We start from the raw sequence: 16648 nt of genomic DNA, 5'->3' as shown, positions 1-16648 counted from the left end.
TGCACTTTCAGCTCACCCCTCAAACTGGGTACCTCATAAACTCATCCAAATTGAATTCTAAAAGTTGCACATCACTGAATAGGCCAAACAAAAGATGTAGGACATGAATCCTGAGCCTTACCCTCTGAAAATCAACTGGCTCCATTTTACCCCTTGCTAACTAAGCCATTCAAACTGACTCATTTAGGTACTTTTCTGACATGCAGAGCAAAATTTTGAAATGGGCCTATAAACTTGACTTAAATTTTAATTAGTCCCAACAAAGCTAAAGCTATCTTCAACTCTCTCTAAGAGCAGGTTATGGGTGGATAAATAGATTGTTCTTACTATTGTCAAAAGGATAAAGTAGTCAATGACCCATTCCAAACCATACCTGGAATGGGGGCTCACTCATATGCTTTCCATCGCCCCCTATAGAATTTTAGGGCTTCCCATCTATCCATATCATTCCATTATAAACCATTCTGCATGGAAAAGTTAGGTCGTCTTTCCATCCCCCTGTTGGGGCATTGCTTCTCATCCAAACCATATCATTCCATTGCAAACCATCCAACTAGCAACTAAGATATATAGGGCCAAACCATCTTATCTTTTTTGATTCTATATGTAACATGCCAACAAAAATGACATCTTCCACCTACCCTACACTATGCATACTAGATGAGATGGAAGCTAGGGAGATCCTAAGGCATCGTGCAGATGTGGTGGCAAGTGTCAGGTAGAGTAGGCGACCCAATCAAGAGGAATGTCTCAAAAAACTCCAGTTTTGATTTTGATTTTTAGTTTGTTTTTGCATTTAATGTTGTAGAAATAGTGATCCTGTTGGTTTGTTAATCATGAGATCACGTGCTAAAGTGGTGGGAATGCATTCCCGCAACCCACACACATCAACGAGATCGGGTAGCTTAGGGGTAGGATTGGGTTCACGATCCCGCGAACATGGAATGGCTAAAGGAAATAGTGGTATCATGATCCCTCTATTAGGATTGCAATCCTGCTTCTAGGGAAGAAGGGTAAATAGAGGGAAGGTAGGGATGTGTTCTTGTGACATTGGGAATGCATCAAAGGATGGTGAGATAGTGATACCGTTGTCCAAGAAATAATGGGATTGACTTTTCTTTGTTGGAAAAGATAGAAAATACATCATATGGTGAGATTGAAGGGAAAACTAGAAACCAAAAGAAAATATTGGGATAGATAGAGGAAAATATTTCTAACATGTTGATTTGCTTGAATGCAGGAAGCATGGATATCCTAGTGAGTCAGGAGAGGCATTCAGTTGTCCTAAGAGTAGCTGATGAATTTGGGCCTATAGATTGGACTCACATTGATGCAATTGGATTAGGTCATTTGGCACATATGCCACATATTGGGTCCCACATGTCTATGTTGACCAAACTAGCAGAGAGGTGGAGGAGAAACACATCTACCTTTAACATGTTGATCGGGGAGATTACCCTCACTAGAGGATGTATACCACATCCTGATACTACCAATTTGAGGAGTTAGGGTGATTGCAGATCAGTAACCCCCAGATGATTCTCTTCAAAGATCAGTTGGAGCAGAAGTATAACTATGTCACAGACAACTATCATTAGATTAGGCTTTGCAACAAGCACCTCCTTATCAACATATATACTTTTTTTGTATGTGCACTAGTCAGTAGTGTTAGAGCTCAAAATTGTAGGCTGTTGAACCCTAAAAGTATGCCAATTTTTATGATCATGATTAATAATCAATTTTGACCAACTGATGAAATAATTGATTTGGTTTTAATTCCCTCCACTTTAGGCTCTGTAGGACCTAGGCAGGTGTACCTTCTAATATAGAAGATTATAACTATATTCTTATAATTGAACTATTATCTATTCTAAATTGGCATGAATATTTGAAACAAATTTATTTAAATTCTAACCCTAATCCTATCTCTTACTAGCACAAAAATGAATTTAAATACTGTCATTATTTGATTAATGATGGATTGAAAACTGACTAGTGCCTTATCCTGGGTTATAGAGTCAATATGATGTTTTGTTTTATCAGATGTCAGGAAGCTCAAATTACCTAGCACTACTCCAATTTATGCCTTGCATAAACGTGCAAATATGTAAATCACAAAAATTTAATCCAATCCTATCCCTTTGAATCATTGTATTCCTTCAACAGTATTTAACTCTTCCTTGAAAAGACCCGTCAAACACAACACACATGAGCACCTTGTTTTTCACTGACAAATCACATATATCGGACACAATATTAATGATATTTTGTATTTATAACAATAAGAATTGAAGAGACTTTCAAAGCAAAATGTTTCTACACTTCTTTGTGAAAACCCTAAATAGAAGACATATTTTTTAAAATAATATATTACAATGTTTTATGATGTGATATATTCTCTTCTCTTTGGTCTTAATTTCCCTTTTATAAGTTTAAGGGAGCACTTCAGACCATACATCTTTTCTGCAAAAGGTGCTAGTTAAACATTTTGTCCTAAAATATTTAATTACCACTAATCTTAAATTCCATTACCATGAATAATATTCACACACATGGATTATTATAAGTCGTGTTTTAAAATAACTTTATTAGGTTATCAGACAAGAAGGATCCTTGAAAAATATTCACTTAATTTTCTTCAATGTACTTCTTTGAGTATTTTTGTTTATCCTCTTGATATTTGCACTTGAGTGAAAAATGCATTACTTCTTTCTTTATATTTTATTTGATATTAATCACTCTGATATATTTATTCATTGTGTGAAAACAATAATTTTGTCATCATTATAATTTTCAATAGGTCTTTTTGTTGAAAGCAAGGAACACTAAGAGGGGGGGAGGGTGAATCAGTGTTCCACAATCTTTTAACTTTATTAAACTGATCACTCAACCACATAGCACATAAGAAGAAAGGAAAGATGCATAAACATAAAGCAAATACTCATGACACCACAACACCAGTATTTTTATGTAGAAACCTAATTAAGGGAAAAACCACACTGGGATTAAGACCCACAATATTAATATACCTTGTTAGAAGTATAATAATATTACAAAGAGGAATGCACATGCATCTAGGCTCACTTCCTAGAGCTCACTTCTCAAATATAAGAAGGGTTATAACCTCAATGAGGCTCACTACTTTACAGATCTACTACAATAGATAACTGAAGTGGTTGACTAATAAATAACATCTACAAATGCCTGAGAATAGTTTTGATTAAGCTCATATATCAAACTACACACTCTTCTTTGATATAATATTTTGTTGCAATCCGGAGCACCAATATTTCATTCACACATAGGAAATTGCACACACTCAATCACCAACTCTCACAACATGACCCTTGACCATTTGAATGACACTAACAATCACTCTTATATATCTGCAACACCAAATTAGATCTTCTACATGTCGGCCCAAAAATGCATAACACAAAAATGAAACATGTAATATCAAGTCGGCTCAATCCGATCTCCAATACATGTGCAAAACAAAACAACATCAACCAAGACATAGTCTAGACCCAAATCAACACCGCAACCATGAAACACCTCCAAGAATTATTCCTTGAACATCCACAACATGCTACAACTGCAAAAATGTCGCATAACACGAAGAACACCATGTGATCAATAAAATGATCAACCATGTGCACAATGATCAATGTGGACCAGCAACATAGATAGAACATGATCTAGGAACATGCACAAGCAAAGTGAATTGCACCACAACACCCGAAACAACTTGGATTACTAGAATCATCCTCATCTCTTTACTAGAGCTCAAGAACACCAACAAAATTGACTATCACCCTAAAAGATTCGTTTATGGGTTTCCAAATCATGAACCAACAAAATTGAGGGCACACCTAAACATCCCAAATACTCTATGAAATCCACAAACCAATATATTGTAAATCTGGAGAAATGCGAAGCATAAACCAGGACACCAAATACAACAAATAACTGAAAAAAAAACTTCAATACCAGACCTCATAGCTTGATCAAATCATTATGCGGACCACTGAAACTTATGTTGAATCAACTATAGATAAGCATCTCAAAATCCATTAAACTGCAACAACTCAACTATAACACACTAACCAAACCAGCTCATTTAATCTGACTGCAACACTAGAACACATAGAAGAATATGTTGACATTAATGACAAAATATTTTCCCAGCAAACATCTCAACAATATCCAACAATCTCCCCCTTTGGAATCGATAGCAACATATGAATGTAAAAAAACAATAAATGCAAAGAAAGAAATCAACTAGCAACAATCTCCCCATAATTCTCAACAAACTCTCTCTTGATCAACACAATATATGACAATTTTTCACATGTTCCTCTCTCCCTTTGACAACAATGCCAAAGACATATGCAACACAAATTGAATCTCTCCCTCTTACATAAATCACAACACTGACTACTCCCCCTTAGATCAACATACAACTCAACAAAATCCAACATATCTTTCTCTCTCCATTGACAAACTTAGAAATCTAAACATCTGAACCAAAAAACTTACTATACCTCCTTTGACATCAATATACCAAAAGTCACAGAGAATGGCTATGAATACGTTGAGTCCACAAATTTACACAAACTCTTGAATACATCTGCAAAGGAACTCAAATTTCTAACCCAACTACTCTAGACACTCCAAAATAGATCTGGTAACTTCTTTCAAAACTACAAAACATGCTTCTCTATATCCTCAAATGATAAGCATGCTTTGAAAACAACTCCACCTTCAGATAGGTTTCCTTGAAAATTCATGTGACTAACAAATATCTATTATTAGTAGACACACTCAACAACTTACTAAATCCATTTGCAGCCAACTCTTTCTTGATATGAACCTCTATAGTCTTCACAAGAAGCTCAAAAAGGATACTTACCGAACTAATAAGATCCTTCAACTCAATGATACATGTCAGACCTCCTCCAAGAGCTCTCCTATTGTCTTTGTAGTGTCTCAAGCTTCTGAAATAGGTACCATAGCTTCAATATCCTCTACTCCACCGTCTTTCCTGCATCTACCTCAAATTCCATAGGAATTCCATCTCTACACTAATCTGGAGGATCAAAGTATCATCAACAACATCCACTACTCCAGACTCATCAGCACCTTAAGCCAACTTTCCTTCTACAGCAACAAAACAAAGATCCTCAGCAACATGAGCTACCTCAGTCTTTTACTACCTCAACTTTTCTATTTCTTCCGCCTAACTTCTTTGACATCTTCTGCAACTAATATATCTCATATTCTTGCTTCTCAGAACGCCTTAGCTGAAATCCAATATTCTAATCATAATTCTCTACTTCCTTCCATATATTTCTAGCAATTTTTGACTCCTTAAACTGTCTATGCGGCTGAAGATCTTACTCAAAAATATCAAATTCACAATCTTTCCAGATAAATAGCTCATATGTCCGATTAGGGTTCCACCACCGAATCATCTTCATAGTCTTGATTTCTTTGAAATATTTTGCAAGACTATCTCAAATGCATCTCTTAAAAAAGAAAAGAGAAAAGAAAGGTAAGCGTACCTTTCCATCTTCTGCACACTTAACTTTCTGACACATTAAATACATTTTTCCCGAAACCTTCCAGAAACCCTGAATCACACAAAAATCTTCTACAGATCCTCAAAACTACTCACACACTTCCAATACTCCTTCCAGAGAATTTGTAAACATCAAATACAACTCTGCAACCTGCCAAAAATAGGCATAGATCTCCAATAGAGATTTTGAAGGAAATAGGCTCTAGTAGAGATTTTGAAGGAAATTCCTCTCACTGTATAACAAGTTAGATGCAAAAAGACTAGATGCAATTAAAAAGGATAAGGAAATTAAGGAAGTAGAACTTTTGAATATGTGTGGTTCAATAAACAATGAGGAAATAAAATGGTGTATAGATGTTGCAAACAAAACAGTTTTTAGCAGCAAAACCCGACAAATAAGCCTAATGATGAGTAGAGTCAATGAGATAGTAAATGAAACCAGAGATGGTTGGACCAAATTCTTCCAAAAGAATCTTGATTTTCTCACTTCTCAAGAATAGTTTGCTAAGGCAACTACTCCCACCATTCCAGACAAATCTAAAGGGAAAGGAATTTTGGGAAGTTCGGAAACAATTTTGGATATACCGGCAGTAGATAAGAGTGTAGAGACACCACTAGCGAATATTAATAAGAGTGTATAGTCTATACCGGCTGAAACAACATTTGTGCAGACTATGCAAGGCAATGTGGATAATATACAGGTTATAGATAATATTGTGGATATTACTCCACTAACATTAATTGATACTGCACCCAGTGGTGCTGCCACCGGTGCACAAGAGGATAAGGTAAAGAGGACTAATAAGATTATACCTGCAGTTGATACTGATTCCCCAACAAAACTTCTAGTAATTGACACTTCTCAATTTGAGAAGAAATCAATCATTGAGTTGAGTCCTACTAAGTTAATGATGATGGCTACTCAAAAGCTAATAAAGGAGGGATTTGCAAACAAAGGAATAATAGATAATTCAATAGCAATTGTGCATAGATTGATTCCTGAGTGTATGATTGAAAATGAAGCAAGCCCTTCTGGCAAGCTTAAGGCACTAACAAAGCATATATCTAAGAACTTTTAATCATTGTAGCATATTTCCGACCGACAAGCACTTGAGAGATTTACTTTGGATAAGAGAGCTTCTTTTGACTAGATTAATGAAACAGAGAAGAGGAAGATTGAAAAAAAACTTATTCTTATTGAAAATTCTTTAAAATAGTGTACTATCATCTATAGGGTCTGTTGTAGTTGTAGACATATAAAAATGACCATATTCTTAAATGAATATTTAATGTTCATTTTATTCTCATTCCTCTATTTAGTTAAATCTAATTAAATTAAATCACCCACATTCCTCTATTTAAATTAAATAAATTATTCAATTTATTTATTTAAATTCACTTAATCCTTTTATATCATTTAATTGAATAAATCATTTTATTTAATTAAATCCCTTCTCTCTACTTTTTATTAAATTTACATTTAATTAAATAGTTCACCCCAAATAAATAAATCTAATTCATTTAAATTCCCCACTTGCAACCAAATTAAAATAAAGCAATTTATTTTAATTAAATCCTATTATTCCTCACCCACTTGCATTTTCCTACATCTCCCACTTGCCTCCTAACCCTCTTCTTCTTACCTCCTAAGGTAACCATGAGGTCTTCTCAAGCATTTAATGCTTCTTACTTCTTCTCTCAAGCAGTCTTATGTTGACAATTGTCACCATTTCATTGGTGAGAATTGTAAACATGGATTGATAACTTTCAATCCTGGCCCTTGATTAGATCATTCAATCCTGACCATCCATTGCCTTGTTTCTTCTATAAATAGAGCCATCATCCCTCCATTTTAGGATCCAAGTCTTTAGCATCATACTTATACTCAATTTTAGCAAGCATTTAGCCTCTCTTTGTAATAGAAATAAATCTAATAATCATTTTAGAGTATTTCTATCATCTTAGATTAAAACATATAACTAGTATATCATGTTAGGATAGTATTTTTACTAACCTTGTCATCTTATCATCTAGTTTAGTTCATTTGTTAAAATCATGCATAAATAGGATGCATTCATACTAAATTTGATCTAAAGCATCCCTCATTCTTGCATTTGTCATCCCTAAGTCACTTTCCTCAGTGATCTGAGAGCAAAGGCATTGGCTTGAGGGACCTTGTGAGATAGAGAACCATGGAACACTCCTTGGGAAGTTGAGCTATTCCTCATGACTCCATAACTTGCACCAAGAGTCCTATGGGTGTGTGGGCAAGTCTTTGAATATTTTCACAATTTAAGTTTCATTGAACCACTTTTCTCGCATACATTTTTGGTGCCCACCGTGGAGGAATAACCCCATTAATCAAATCAGTTTTTGAATATGACCAACTTTGTAGGTACACGGGAAATGAGACTCGACATGTAGGGAACCTTTGATAGCGCATCTAATCTACTATTCAGTGTGTCGAACTCATATCTTAGCGTGGGAAACCTTCCTTAGCACATAGAGTTTTTAAGACTTTTTTGTAGCTTTCAACGTGGGAATTTAATAGTCCAACGCATTTAGAAAACAACTTAGTGCATCGGGTCTGTTGGATAGCGCATTTGGGACATTTTGTAGCACGTACAATGTATTCTATAGCGCATCATAGACAGAGGGCAAGAAATAATTTGTAACATAGATTTCAAGATTGTGACTTGTGGAAGTGCACAAAGCCATTATTTTGCTAACTGATTAACTGTTGCTTTGTAGGTAACTGACAATTTAATTGTGGGTTTGGAGCATATTTTTATTTGGACTAGGTTTAAAGTAGTTTGAAAATTTTACTAACTTGGCTAAGTTAGTTAATGATTTAAATTACTTTCATTTCTTGTTTAAATTAAAAAAATTAAACTCACATCTTATTTTGGGCACCTAAAAGGAACAACAACAAAAAATATTTTCTTGCTTAGGAGGAAATTTTCATTTGGGTTTCTGAAAAGAACCAACAAACTTTCTTTTTTTTTGCAAAAAGAGCTTTAAAAATAACCTCACCATCCTTTGGTGTATAAAAGGATCAACTTTAAAAAATTTGCAAGGTAAAGGAACCTCACTTGTCCAATTTTATTCCAAGTTAAAGAGGGAAGTTCTTCCCCTTTGTCGATTTATTTTTGTTGACCAAAATTGAAAGTTTGCTTTTTTGACCAGGTTTCTTTTCCTAGATCAAATAATCATTGATTTGAGAAAATAAAATGCACACCATGTTTTTGCGAGGCAATATCTCCATATAGATTTTAGGAAATCATTGTGATAAAAGGCTAAAAAGAACACTTGTGTGCTTCACTTCGAAAGTGGAAGGTATATGCTCTCCTCTTAAGTGGGTGATCAAAAATCCAAACCACTCTTACGCTTTTAGTGTTTATAGCATTAAATCCTTTAGCAGGCATGCCCTCCTGAGGAGTCAACAAACTCTTAAAGCCATTCGTTGGCTGGTGTGACGGGAACGACCTAAGTGGGGAATGACTTTGACACCAAGTGTTCCAACCCACTATAATCAAAAGTGGAAAGTGATGAAAGTCCTTTTCAATGGTTGTGCGTAATGATTAGCCTTCCCCCAGTATCTTTACGATACGTAAAACCTTTTTTCTAAAGGTTGGGAAGCCTCCTAAGGGAGTTTATCACTGACAGTCGAACAGGAAGCCTGATTATGAACTTTAGCATTAGAAACTTTGAGCCGAGTCAGTATCCAAATATTTATAATATCATACTGCAAGGGTGGCGAAGAATCTACCCCCAAGATTACTCACCATATATCTCCCAAGATAACTACTCAATTGTGAAGCAATTCACTTTGAATTAATTTCTGGCAAAAGGCAAAAAAATGAGCACCCCTAGGGGGTGGCAAGGTTGTTTGAGCTGACGGAGTATCAAGACTAGTGAGCTATGGTATTGTCGATGACCCTTGAATAAAGAGTCTGATTGAATTGTATTTTCTGTATCAAAACCTGTTAAAACACTGGGGATTTGAACACATCCTCACAGAACATACACTCATTGTTTAGACTAAGAAAAATGATTATCTCTTTTGTGTTGTGCTTTCGTTTCTTACTTCAGAAAATCATCTATCATAGTTGAAGAAAAATTCAAAAATCACAGAAAAACCATGCAGGGAAAACAACCAAGGCAGTTTAGCGCATAAGAGAAACATCTTAGAACTTTGGAAACATATATTAGCGCATCCAATCTTCAACATAGTGCATCAGTTCTAAAATTTAGCACATAATCAATCCCAACATTCAACAGTTCGAATCTTAGCGCTTGCTGAAAAACATTCTAGCGCGTTGGAGCAACAACTTAGCACATCGAGACCAAACATTAGCACATTAAAGCCAGTAGTTAGCACATTGATGAAACCAAACCAAAATCAAACAGTCTGAGTTAGCACGTTAGAAAGGCAGCTTGGCTCGTTGAGATCATTCTCTAGTGTGTTGAGAGTATTTGGTAGCGCATTGGGTTTCTGTCTTAGCGCATAGCCAAAACTGAGAAAACAGAGGGCAAAATAGAAACTATTTTTAAAAAATTCTAAAAACAATTTAGGAAGCCCTTTTTCCTCACTTGAACTCCATCATACAGAAAATCAAAGTCAGAGTATCAAAACTATTCCAAAAGAAAGTTTTCCTTAAAACAAAGTTGTCAAAATCTGAAAACTAGTCAAAAGATAAAACACATCTCTCCTATTAGAATCAAGAAACACCATCACACATATCAAAAGGTCCTTCAATCAAGCAATTTTTTATCCAAAAACATACTTGTTTTAAACTCAAAGTTGTCAAATCAAGTTTCCATATCAGGAAAGCTCTTATTCCATAACATTTGACGCACTTTGTTGTGAGGGGGCATCTAAACCTTCATTTGATAAAGTAAACTTAAGTTTCCAAACAAGATATCTGAATCCAAAACAAATCAAAGGAAACCATTGATCACCTGTGCATGACTAATCCTCATATTTTGAGAAGAAAGAGTATTTATCACAACACTAAGTTGAGGAAACAACAACCCAGTTCTCTAAGACTTGCTAAACGAAATAGGTTTTTATACATCAATCGCCAACTCTTCAAATCTCATCGAACATTTCTCTGTCATATGCGCTTGTATCTTCAAGACAAAACAAACAAATTTGACAAGGAACCATTGAGGAGTAGAGCATTCTGTCAAAAAGTGGCATTCAACCAATGCCTAAATCAAGGAGGAAAGATCAACCTAGATTTCTTCCCAGAAGTGTGCATCACTTACAACATACCTTGATTTGAACCACTGACCCCTGAGCAAAACATCGAAGAGGAGTTCGTTCCCTTTGTCACAGAAATTTTCTACTAGATGCCCGCTATTACTCGCTCTCAACAAAATAGGCAAAGCAAACCACAACCAGAGTCCAGCATGGGTCGAAGATTATCAAATCCTTTCGAATATCCAAATCTAGATATATAGAAATTTCTAAGGAGCTCCTCCAAGAATGTCGAGAAAGTGCTTCATTTCAAAAACTTGTGGAAAAACTCATGGAAGCCGACAAAGAAAAATACCTACTCATGCTCACAAGCAAAGGAGTTAAACTCCCTAAAGACTTCGATACTGAGATATTTAGAGCAAGGTCTCAACATTATGCTTATCAATAACAACAAAGAGAGGAGGAAGCATGTGAACCTGAACAAAACATACCCAAGCAAAACATCCTTGAGCAAAACATACCGCTACACACTCCATTCCAAACTAGAAACAATGCGAGGGAAGAACTCTTCCCTCAGCAAACAAATGCACCCTTGATTGCTCTTACACAACAAATGCAAATGCTACAAAAACAAAATGCAATACATGCAACAAGGATCAACAATATGGTATTCATTGAATGAAATTTGTCCTTATCCTTTTGACAGAAGGTTAAACATGGTACCTTTTCCCCCAAATTCAGATATTCCCAAATTTGACAAATATGATGGGAAAAGTGATCCTCATGATCATGTCTATGAATTCTATACCATGAGCCTGGAATTTACCCATGATGACACTTATTTAATGATATTATTTCCAAGAAGATTGGGCAGGCAAACCATGGAATGGTTATCCAAAATCACACCTCCTGTCAGATCCTTTGATGAATTAGTCAACAAATTCATAACTCAATATTCCTACAACATTCAACATGCCATCACCATGCTAGATGTCTACAATACCAAACAAAAAAATAATGAAACGTTCATGGAATTCCTTCAACATTGGTGACAAATGGTCTCAAGATATCCTCGAGATGTGCGTGAAAAGGAAAAGATGGAAATTTTCATCGACAACTTAAATAGTGAGATGAATTACATACTCAAACTCCAATGCATGCCATCTTTTGCTAAATTAATTGAAAATGGCATACAAGTAGAGGAGGCATGTGTCGAGAAAGGAACATTGAAATTTTTTAAAGAAGGGATGAATTCATTCAACTCTAATTACAATAACCAAAACAACAACAACTTAGACAAATCCAGGTTCTGGACCAGAAACAAAAATACTGGAAATGAAGGAGGAAACAAAACTAATGATGTGAAATCCAAACAACCAGTGTTAGCTTTATCAGGTGATCCTCAGGCTACCAAGAATCAAAAAGGTGCTAACCAAGGTACTAACACTTATGCACCAACTACCAATGAAGATCATCTTAACACAAACAACACCAACAATACCCAAGACAAAAACACCAATCGAAGACCTAATACAAACTCATGAGGTAACACCAACAACTTTGCAAAATGCGTCTACACACCATTAGGGCAATAATTGGAGTCAGTATTCAGAGAGCTCCTGGCAAACAAAATCATCTCCTTACTAGCAATAAACAACTTTGAACCACAAATCAAACCACCGTGGTGGAATGACTCAACACTTTTATGATTTTCATCGAAACAAAGGACATCAAATAAATGATTGCATGAGATTGAAAAACATTGTTCAAGACATGATTGATAGAGGCGATTTAACAGTCAATGGTCTCAAGACAAATGGTGACCATGGCACCTTTAAGAATCCTCTTCCAAACTACAACAAGGATGGAGCTTCAACCTCAAATGATACATGTGGAGCTTGTATCAATCACATATACAATAACACCACCAATCATATATCAACTGAGGACAATCTAGTAAATGTTATTACAATCAATGACAAGCATAAACATGAATCAATCAATGTAACCACCAGAGCTCAAAAATATGTCTTGAAGGGACATACATCAGTAGCAAGCACCATACCCAAGATTCAATATGACCTGGTCAATCAACTGCACAAAACTCCTACTCAAATATCTATACTTGAGTTGCTGAAACTTTCACCAAAACACAAGGACATCTTGGAACAAGCACTATTGGAAACAAATGTACCCCAGGATCTAGATATTGACAAATTCCAAGGCATGGTGGCTCACATGGCAGGGCCTCATAATCTCACCTTTTTTGAGTAGGATAATATTCATTGAGCCATCCACACAATACTCCACTCCATATTGAAGTCTTGGTCTACAAACATCGAGTCAAAAGAGTATTAATAGATGGAGGAGATGGACTCAATATTTGTACCTTAAAACTTATCTGTGCATTAGGCTTCTCTGAGCATTCTATTGATCCACGCAAAAAGATCACTATCAAAGCATATGATGATCAAGAAAGATCATCCAAAGGAACAGTGGTGTTGCCAATTTAAGTGGGACAAATACAAAAGGACACTATGTGCCAAGTCTTAGACATAGACCTCACATATAATATCTTATTGGGTCGACCTTGGATACATGAAATGTAAGCAGTACCTTCAACTTATCACTAGTGTGTTAAGTTCCCCTACACTAGACAGGAGATTTCTATATCAACAGATCATAACCCTTTTCAACATTGTAATGCTATGGGGGCAGCCCAAGATAGTTTAGTTCCCCATAATAGAGAAAAACAAATTTCCTCAGCACCAGATCTTCAACAAGAAAAGCCTAAATCTCTATCTATGGATTTCAAACAGAAAATGAAAATCAAAGAACAAGGCATGGGAGAATACTTTTTGGAACCCTTGTGTCTAATCAACTTGCCAGTATCACCTAAATCTCATGGGCTACCTTCAGATACTCTTTGGAACTCTTTGGAACCCATTACCAAGTTTGATGGCAAATTTATCCAACTAGGCACACTAGCACATGAATCAAAGGAAAATGACATCCTTAGTTGGCTATACAAGGATGAGGAAGAAGACAGAGCAACTACTATGGAAATAGCTATACCCACAAAGCTATATGGAAAAGGCTACCTAATCATGCAACATATGGGATACAATGGTAAAGGACCTATCAGCAAGGGTCAAGAAGGCATCATAGAACCATTAGATCCTCCTTCACAATTTTGTAAAAACAAAACAGGATTGGGCTATGAACACACTCTACCACCAAAGAAGACACCAAGTAAATATCAAAAACCTCAGTGGAAAGAAAAGAAGAAATACAAAGAGGAATCATGGTAGGAGGCACTATTTGAATAAGCAAAAATAATACGCAAGGAATGTGAATACTAGGAAAAAGAGAAACATCAAGAACAATTAGTCAGTCAAAAGGCAAAAGCACCTTGTGCAGAAGTACATCATATTCAAGAACTTATTTCAAACAAAGAAGAATCACCCCCTGATAACATCATTACTCCCCGAGGAGAGATAATATATGAGCAGATGCAAAGAGTAGAAGCAAGATCTGATACATAATCAGAGAAAACTATCATACTCGTATCAATCATCAAGGACCTCTTTTCACCCTACAACATACTAGTCCACAACACTACAAGAATCTAGGATAATACCTCAGAGACTGATTCAAATGAATATGAATGGGGCAGCTATTCCAATGTTACTAAAGATATTGCTGCAAATGACAGTCATACACCCATTTCTCAAGAAGAACAAGGCACAGAACCTAGACTACTTGAATTTGGTCCACAAAATATCTATGATGCCAAGGAAAATGAGTAGCGACATTATGAGCAAGTCTACATAGAAGATGATACCATCGAAGACCTTGACAAAATCATTAACTTATTTAATGACCCAACCAACCACAATGATACATCCATCCTAACGCTTACAATAGCTGAACTCGACCCACCCAATGACTCTACCACTTATTTTTCCTGACCTCATAGACTGGGATGAACCTGAAAATCATGAAATACCAATTTTCCCAAATGATGATTCCATTATCCATTACTTGTGTACTGTCAACCCGGAAACAGACTCTACCAGTGAACAAAGTAACGACAATGGTAGCACTAGATCACAAAAAAGTAAAAATAAAGGATGCATCTGCAAGTGAAAATCTTTTTAAGGCACCTAAAGATGGGCGACTTGACACTCTTCCTGAACATTATCAGGAGCGATCACCCATATTGATTGAGCCTACTCAATCAATCAACATTGGTACAACAGAAGTAGCCAAAAACATACACCTAGTAGAATCTTTGACAGAGGAATAAAAATCAGAGTCTATTCACTTCTTCAAAGAAAAGCAAATCAATTTTTCTTGGTCATACGCAGATATGCCTGGGATTGATCCATACTTAATCATGCATCACTTGTCCATTGCTCCGGGAGCCAAGCTAGTTAAGCAAAAATTGAGAAAGATGAATCCACATGTAGCACTCATGGTCAAAGCTGAGCTAAAGAAACTATTAGATGTCGGATTTATTCGACCTATCGACTATGTGGAATGGATTTCCAACATTGTGCCAATTTCAAAACCAGATGGTAGCATCAAGATATGCACCGATTTTAGAGATGTCAACAAAGCCTGTCCAAAGGATGACTTTCCTTTGCCCAGTATCGACATCATTGTAGACCTCACAATAGGGCATGCAATGCTATCACTAATGGATGGCTTTTCTGGCTATAATCAAAATAAGATAGCTCCAGAGGATCAAGATAAAACAACATTTACCTATCCTTGGGGAACATACTGTTGGAATTTCATGTTGTTTGGCTTAAAGAATGTTGGGGCAACTTATCAATGAGCAATAACAATAATCTTTCATGACATGATGCATACCTTCATGGAGGACTATGTGGACAATTTACTAGCTAAGTCATTTACCTGAGCAGAACATCTGAGCATCTTAGAAAATATTTTTGACAGATTGGAAAAATTTAAAGTCAGGCTCAACCCTAAGAAGTGTGTCTTTGGAGTTACATCAGGCAAATTATTAGGCTACATAGTCTCATAAAAGGGCATTGAAGTAGATCCAGCAAAGGTCCAAGCCATCATGGAGATTCCACCACCTAAGAACATCAGTCAACTCAGATCCTTTCAAGGATGGCTCTAGTCAATCAGGTGTTTCATCGCTCAACTAGGAGATAAAAGTCTACCATTCAATCATTTTCTACATAAGAATGTACCATTCAGATGGGAGGCTAAATGTGTAGAATCATTCTACCAAATCAAGAAATATCGAATGAACCTACCAGTTCTAGTACCACCCATAGCAGGGAAGCCACTTATTCTCTACATATCAACAACAAACATATCACTGGGGACACTATTAGCACAAGAAAATCAAGAAGGAAAGGAACGAGCTATCTATTACATCGGTAGAACTTTGAATGGATATGAGCTAAATTATACATTCATTGAGAAGGCTTGTCTAACAGTGGTATTTGCTTCTCAAAAGTTCTAACACTACATGCTAGCTCATACAATCAAGCTAGTAGCAAAAATCGACCCTCTAAAGTACTTACTCAGCAAAGCAACTCTCACTGCCAGAGTGGCTAAATGGGTAATGATTCTCAGTGAATTTGATATCCACTACATAGAGCGTTGAGCTATCAAAGGACAAGTGATTGTAGATCAATTGGCCAATGCACCATTAATAGATAAACAACCAATGGAGATTGAATTTATAGATATGGATGTTCTTGCTATTTCCACCAAGCAATGGACCCTATACTTTGATGGTTCCTACACTCAACATGGCTCAGGTGCTGGCATTTTGTTCATCACTCCTGATGGACACACCACACCAAGATCATATAGGCTCA

This window comes from Cryptomeria japonica, chromosome 1 (assembly GCF_030272615.1).
Source record: "Cryptomeria japonica chromosome 1, Sugi_1.0, whole genome shotgun sequence".
In the NCBI taxonomy this organism is placed as follows: Eukaryota; Viridiplantae; Streptophyta; class Pinopsida; order Cupressales; family Cupressaceae; genus Cryptomeria; species Cryptomeria japonica.
This window is presented reverse-complemented; position numbering follows the sequence as displayed.